At 35.5% G+C, this 8156-nt stretch overlaps 1 pseudogene; it reads right to left on the bottom strand.

Annotated features, from left to right (window-relative positions):
- Nucleotides 1-2247: 2247 nt before the first annotated feature.
- LOC148212328 (uncharacterized) lies at nt 2248-3578 on the bottom strand (annotated as a pseudogene).
- Nucleotides 3579-8156: the final 4578 nt, after the last annotated feature.

Raw genomic sequence — 8156 nt, 5'->3', positions numbered from 1 at the left:
AGGGATATCGTCCGGCTCACACATCCTCGCGGGACAAGGCCACCTAATTTGGTGAAGTATCCCTCATGGCTACCATCCTTTCGGGGATGACGCCTATATAGGGATATCGTCCGGCTCACACATCCTCGCGGGACAAGGCCACCTAATTTGGTGAAGTATCCCTCACGGCTACCTCCTTTCGGGGATGACGCCTATATAGGGATATCGTCTGGCTCACACATCCTCGCGGGACAAGGCCACCTAATTTGGTGAAGTATCCTTCACGGCTACCATTCTTTCGGGGATGACGCCTATATAGGGATATCGTCCGGCTCACACATCCTCGCGGGACAAGGCCACCTAATTTGGTGAAGTACCCCTCACGGCTACCATCCTTTCGGGGATGACGCCTATATATGGATATCGTCCGACTCACACATCCTCGCGGGACAAGGCCACCTAATTTGGTGAAGTATCCCTCACGGCTACCATCCTTTCGGGGATGACGCCTATATAGGGATATTGTCCGGCTCACACATCCTCGCGGGACAAGGCCACCTAATTTGGTGAAGTATCCCTAATGGCTACCATCCTGTCGGGGATGACGCCTATATAGGGATATCGTCCGGCTCACACATCCTCGCGGGACAAGGCCACCTAATTTGGTGAAGTATCCCTCACGGGTACCATCTTTTCGGGGATGACACCTATATAGGGATATTGTCCGGCTCACACATCCTCGCGAGACAAGGCCACCTAATTTGGTGAAGTATCTCTAATGGCTACCATCCTTTCGGGGATGACGCCTATATAGGGATATCGCCCAGCTCACACATCCTTGCGGGACAAGGCCACCTAATTTGGTGAAGTATCCCTCACGGCTACCATCCTTTCGGGGATGACGCCTATATAGAGATATCGTCCGGCTCACATATCCTCGCGGGACAAGACCACCTAATTTGGTGAAGTATCCCTCACGGTTACCATCCTTTCGGGGATGACGCCTATATAGGGATATCGTCCGGCTCACACATCCTGGCGGGACAAGGCCACCTAATTTGGTGAAGTACCCCTCACGGCTACCATCCTTTCGGGGATGACGCCTGTATATGGATATCGTCCGACTCACACATCCTCGCGGGACAAGGCCACCTAATTTGGTGAAGTATCCCTCACGGCTACCATCGTATCGTCACTCTTGGTAAGGTTGCATTTTGCAGCGTTACTGTGGTGTCGCCATATTTTTTTTAGTTTTTTTTTTATAAAAACTTGGACTGAACTTAAAGATTTCTTTAAGCTGCCTACGTATCCTAGGAAGAAATCAAGTCATAACGTAGTTCAAATACAAGATTATTTTTTTTTTGGCCGTTCACCTTTTAAACTCATGCGGGTCAGGAGTATCATGTAGTTTAGACTCTTACGATAAGGAATGTTTATATTTCATATGCTCTCATTTTCATTACAACTTTCATCACATCCTCCATTTTTAGGATTGGTTGAGATGATGAGCTTTTGTTTTACTTTAAAGGAACCTTCTGTATTTATGAGAAGAGAGAATTTTCTCTTCATACGGGAATGAACAATGCTGTGAATTTTCTTGTCATCATTCACTTTAGCAAATGATTTCGCCTTCACGGTCTTCATCGTTTTTTCAAATTGATCGCCTATCACTTCTGAACAATCAAAAGCAGATGTCGAAGAATGATTTTTCTTTGACGTGGAGACGCTTAGCCTTTGAAAGACTGAAGGTTGAATGGAGATGGAAATAAAACATTGATTTTCTTCTTTTGTTGTGGCCATACTCATCCTCTGGAAGACCGAAGGTCGAGTAGTTGAAGGCTTGATACGACCGAAGACAGAAGCTCTTTGCCTAGTTATTTTAAAGTTGTCAACCTCTTCCACATTTATGTAATGTGAACTTGCAAGATTTTCTTTCTTCTTTTTGATATAGAAGAATTTTTTTGGGAAAATTTCTTTTAAGGTCGCCGATATCTTGGGTCGAAAGGAGTCTTTATTTTCTTTCCTCTCTGATTTAGGCTTCCTTGAATCCTTCTTTCCTTGGTGTTCATGCTCTTTGCTGAGCATAGATGACTTATTCCAAGCAAAACTTTGTTTTTGTTTCTTCTGACGAGTCACAGTAGCCCAGTTTTCCTCTCCCTGATCGATAGATTTGACAACATCTTTAATGGCATTTCTTGAAGTCTTCCGTTGAGATCGAACAGATATAGGCTTCAACGTTCCAAATTGGATCAAGTCTATCCCCTTATTCTAGAATAGACTTTGAGGTGTTTGGCTGCCTATATTTGTTGTTATTGCAGCGTGATTTGATTGAGCTATTTCATTGAAATCCAACTCAATCTTTCCTTCTCGAGCTAAATTTAGGATACGCTCTTTTAGGACAAAACACTTTTCCACTGGATGACTGATAACTCGGTGGTACTTGCAATATTTGGGATCATCAACTTTACTCATTTCTTCTGGTCGTATACACTCTGGAAGTACAATCAATCGTGTTTTCAGCAATTGTTCCAACATATAAGGGATGTCGGAATCAAGAAAAGGATAGACTTTTTCTTGCATTTCTTTCAAGCTTAGCCATATTTTCCTATTTCCTTTTTGCTTCTCAATTCTCTTCCCTTTTATTTTTGAAAACAACTTGAGAGAGATTGTGTTTACACCAAAAAATTCATTTGAAGTTTTCTCAACACTTTTGCTTTCTTTCTCTAAGTCCAGCACTAAAGAATCTTTACTTCCTCGATTAGCAATGCTTAGCTCCATATCGTGAGCACGAGTTGCTAGCTCTTCAAAGGTGCGAGGTTTTATACCTTGAAGGATGTAAAGAAGTTCCCAATGCATACCTTGAGTGCATAATTCGACAGCGGATAGTTCAGTAAGTCTATCTTTGCAATCAAGACTTAGAGCTCTCCATCAGTTGATATATTCGACAACCGGTTCGCCTTTTCTTTGTTTGGAGTTTGTGAGCTCCATCATGCTGACAGTTCTCTTCGTACTATAAAAGCGATTTAGGAATTCTTTTTCAAGCTGTTCCCAACTCTCGATCGTTTCAGGCTCGAGATCAGTATACCAGTCAAGGCGTTTCCCTTTAGCGTTCTGACGAACTGCTTGACCAATTGATCGCCTCTTGTACCAGCATTCTCACAAGTTTCGACGAAGTGAGCAATATGTTGTTTGGGATTGCCTTTCCCATCGAAATGTTGGAATTTTGGAGGTTGGTATCCAGCAGGCATTCTCAGATCATTAATTCTCTTAGTATATGGCTTAGAATACAAGAGGGAGCTTTGAGAAGATCCGTCGTATTGCGCTCTGATCGTGTTCGTGATCATATCTTGGAGCTGCTGAACAGACAGCGAAGCGATCGAAGTGGAATATTGCGATTGATTTTCTTGAGCGATAGTCTTTCCCTTATCATTTATCTTAATAGCAAGGGTTTGACTCGACTCAGCAACATCTTTGTTTTCAATCTGATTCTTCAAGGAAGCGATTTCATAATCTCTTTCTTCCACTGTCTTCATCAATGCAGCGAGCTTCTTTTCCATTTCAGCCATTTTTTCATCCATAGTGCTTGCATCAGTCATCATAATAGAGACAATGTCAGGGTTAAGATCAAATAAGGGGTTATGATTAACAAGAAACTCATTTTCAATAGCTGTTTCTTGCAGCATCATTAATTTGTTTGCAACAACAGGAAGAGTTTGATGTTCCCGTAGTTGGAATTCATCAGAGCAACCATAGGTGATATGACCCATATGAATGTTACTCATGTAAGCAGCTGTTGTAGAAGCCTTTTTAAATTCCATTGATTCTCTTGGAAAACTTTAAGTCTTGAGAAGGAGATGAGAGGTAGAGATGGTCCCACTGGGCGTGTCAATTTGTTCACACGAAATTTCCGGAGAAATTATATTTCGTGGAGTTGAACTTTTATATTTGTAGTATGTGTTGTATAGTGGATTCAATCTCTAATCTTTATCCTCTAATTCTTTCTCTCGAACTTGATGTGAAGATTGAAATGCTTGTTCTTGAATTTGGATCGAAGTTATATGTTCTTCGAAAGTTTTCAAGTCTTCAAGTGTTCAAAGTCTTCAAGTTGGTCTTCGAATCTTCAAGTCTTCAGAGAGTCTTCAATTTGGTGTGAATTCTCTCAATTCTGAAATTCTGACCTCCAAAATGAATGAGGTCTCCTCTATTTATAGAGGTTTCCATAGGCTTTGGTGGGCCATCGGGCTTGGGTAATTTTGGGTCAAGCCCAATTCTTTTAAATGGATTTATTTAAATTTAAATATTAATCCACTTTATTTCATGGTAAATTGGGTTTTGGGCCAAGATTGTGAACCAAATCGATTCCAAGCCCAATACCCATATGACCCAATTACATATTTTAATTGTCAAATTATCTTTAATTTTAATTTGGGGTTAATATATAATTAATCCCTAAATAAAATAGATAATGACGTGGCCGTTCATGATTGGCCCAATTTTTTTGGTTCTACAATGTTATTTTTATTCCGTTATTTTTTTTATTTATTTCCATAATGACAAGAAAAAGCGGAGTATGATTGAGTAAATAAAGTATATCTCAAAATTGTCATTTATTTAAAGATTTCCAAATACAAAGACGATTTTTTTTTTCTCTGTAAAAGAATAAATTTGAAGAAAAGATATTTTAAAATTTAGGGAGAGAGATATATATATATTTTTTTAAAGTTTAGGACCAAAGGTAAAGTTTTTAGATGACATGACCATGATTAATTAGCTACCTCTCGAAGATAATTGATGAAACAAAAAGGAGGAATGGTTGATCAGTATCCACGATGAAACAAAAAGGAGGAATTTATGAGGATCTCATTTGATTCTTCAAACGATAAAATGTGTTTGCAAATGACATTAAATACCATTGAATTAAAATATTCTTTATTTAATCACTTTCATATATACTATTGTGATCAACGGATCCATTTTTATCCACTCGAAACTTAACTTTGAACTTGAACTTGAGCAGGTATAAACTCATCTCCCAAAAAATCCTCAATTTAAAATCTTTTCTCACAAGTTGTCCATGGATGGATCTGATCTTTATGATGTTGGTTCTTATATTTTATTTTTTTGGTTGTTTAACTATTGCTAACGTAGATTGCATACAGAGCATTTGTTTGAAGAGTCAAAAGATCTGTCAACTTCCTCCATAAATAGCTTAATGAGATCTCTCCTATCTCATGAGCTTAGATTGAAGCGTTTTTGGTGGACTAGTGCTCGAAGAAATGGAAGGTCCAATGACTTGACTTCAAATTATATATAGAATAATGTGATACAGATACAAAATAATAAAATCGACCCGGTCCGACCCGACCTATTAATTCCATCCATTTAATTTTAATTTTGACAGTATTGATCTTAGATATGAATGGACTATGCCATGCAAGAAATGAAAATGTTTCTTTCCAAGTCATACACAACAACATTAAAAAAAAAATACAAGATTCACACTGTTCTTAGTTTTAAAGAAAATACAAACAAGAAAAAAATGTTTTAAACACATTTTAATTCATTAGTTTAACTAATTAATCTAATAAAAAATGTTGCATTCTCAAGTTCCCCATAGATTACAAGATCTCACAGTTTTCACCAAAATTAGCTTTGAATGAAACCTATATATATTAATAATCATAATCAAGGTTTGATATGCAATTGCACAAAACACAAATAGTAAAAATATGTCCATACATATTGTAGCAACATGCTCAACTAGAAGATTTTGGCCTGCAAAGTTCTACTTTTATAGTATTACGAATACCACTTTGCACACGAGCTCCAAAACTCGTTGTTGGAAACTCTTGAGTCAGTTCTAATTTGCTTGACCTCAAAAGTGACGAAATACAAGACACCACATGCAGCTCACTCATTTGCCTTCACAATTTTAACAAGCTCAAAATTTGTACCCTATACATAATAAAAATAAAAACATTAATTAATATGATCTCGATGCTGGGCTAAAATTATTTTTCATACATTTTCTCTGTTGTAATGTTTGATAGCTTCCTCCGTGCATACTCGAATATCAAGATCTCTGAAAATATATGTTCAGGTATAGGAAAAATAATACCGAAAGCATAGGTATGAGGAAAAGTGGGGTACATCAAAACACTGTATACATATAATATATATGAAATATTAAAATTAATAGAAAGAGAACATGAAAAGAAAATCTCGATTTCTTCTAAAGCCTTATAGTATTGGTTGACCTCTTCCTCATTCATCTCACGTCTTCACAATATCCATCGTAATCATAGAGATAATTGTTTACGAAGGCGGGTCAGAGGATGTCTCTTCCTCATTCATCTCACGTTCATAATATCCATCGAAATCAAATAGATATTTATTTTCATCCAGTTCAGGTGGGGAAGCCATTCAAAAACTACCCTTTTTAGCCTAAGTAGAAATAATCCAAACACAAAGACAAAGGTGTGAGAGGAGATTCTAAATAGGGGGACTGTGCTGTGTTTGAGGGTTTTTTGGGAGAAGAGTTTATACCTGTTCGAGTGGAGAAAAATGGATCCGTTGATTGAAAACTTTCCCAATGGCAAAGAAATAGAAAAAAGAGTATTCTTGGGATTTGAGATTTGCCCAACCTGTAACTGGATCTGGAAATGAAATTGTGATTCAACAAAGAAGCTTAGTGGTGAAATAAAGAATATTTTAAAAATAACATATATATAGTAACATTTTGAAATCCAGAAATAAAACAATAAAATCCTCTATTTATTTTTTTTTGAAACAAATAAAATCCTCTATTATTAGAAGCCTTTTATTAAAATATTTATTCATCATAGGAGTGGTTTTGGCAGAAGTATTTCTAACACACCCTTAATTTATTTATATAAAAAAAATCAACTATTCAAAAATTTCTACAATTAATTCAACTTATATTTCAAAGAATTAATAGATTTTTCTTCTTAAAAAGTAGTATTGAAACTTTTGAAATAATAGAGAGAATTATTTGAACAAATGCCAAAGTTTAAAAGTATTTTTTGTAGTTAAATCCAAATATAGTTGTAATTATGATATTGCTACAATTTCTCTTAATTAGGTTGGTGTGAGGTGAGGTGACGAATTGAATTGATTCTTGAAAACTAAAATAAATCTTATTGTTATAGTATGTCTGAGAATTCTTTTTATTATAACAAAAATGTTTTTAAATAGTTAAAAGTAATTCTTTACTAGAATTGTAGAAGCAATTTTTAGAAAAGTCAAAAGCTTTTAAAGAGGTTTTTCTTTTAAAAGAATTCTAGCAATTCTTTACTAGAATTCTGATGAAACTCGTCGGAGTCATGGAGGGCCGACGCGGTTGAATGCTGCAATGGTAGACGACGGAGAGCGACGGAAATCCGACAATAGAAAGATGGTTTGCGTGAGAAAGACTACTTAAAATTTCCCATATATCAAAACTCAAAATTAAATTTTATATTTCATATTTCAAATAAAAATATAATTCACAATTATAAATTTATATTTCAAATATTTTACGATTATTTAATCTATACATATTTTATATCTTATTTAATTGTATAATTAAATACTAGATTTGATTATATAATATTGAAATTTAATTTATTAATTCAAATAATTTCCATCCATTTTTCATTATCTTGGACATTTCTATGATGACTTACTTATATTTTTAAGTATAATGATTAAAAATGATAAATTATCCATAATTTATGTCATTTTTTTTCGAAATATCCCGTCGATATCAATATTTTCATAATATTTCCAACTGGAGAACGTATAAATTAGTATCCAAGTTATAACTAATTGAATCGAAAGGCTCATCTTTCTAGAAGGCGTGAGCTAAGCTAACCATACAAATCGTTCCAAACGATTTAACGCCACAATTAAACCTAATTAAAACTATAATTAGTTTATTTAAAATATGATCAAACTATCAAGTTAATAAGAAACTTAAAATGAATACATTTTCATTGTTTGTAATTTTTAATAGCTTCTCTTCTGTGTATTCTTGGATCTCTTTTGATAAAATGTCAGGTCTGGGCGTAAAAGCATACAATTCAGGGAAATAAGGTACTTCGAAATCGTGTATATGAAACTTTTTAATTGATTGAAATGAAAATTACGAATAATACAAAAGAGATAAAAAGAAATTG

Source organism: Momordica charantia, assembly GCF_013281855.1.
Source record: "Momordica charantia cultivar OHB3-1 chromosome 3 unlocalized genomic scaffold, Mcharantia_2.0 BLBB01000003.1, whole genome shotgun sequence".
NCBI classification, from domain to species: Eukaryota; Viridiplantae; Streptophyta; class Magnoliopsida; order Cucurbitales; family Cucurbitaceae; genus Momordica; species Momordica charantia.
The sequence above is the reverse complement of the archived record's forward strand: the minus strand, read 5'-3'. Positions and strand labels throughout refer to the sequence as shown.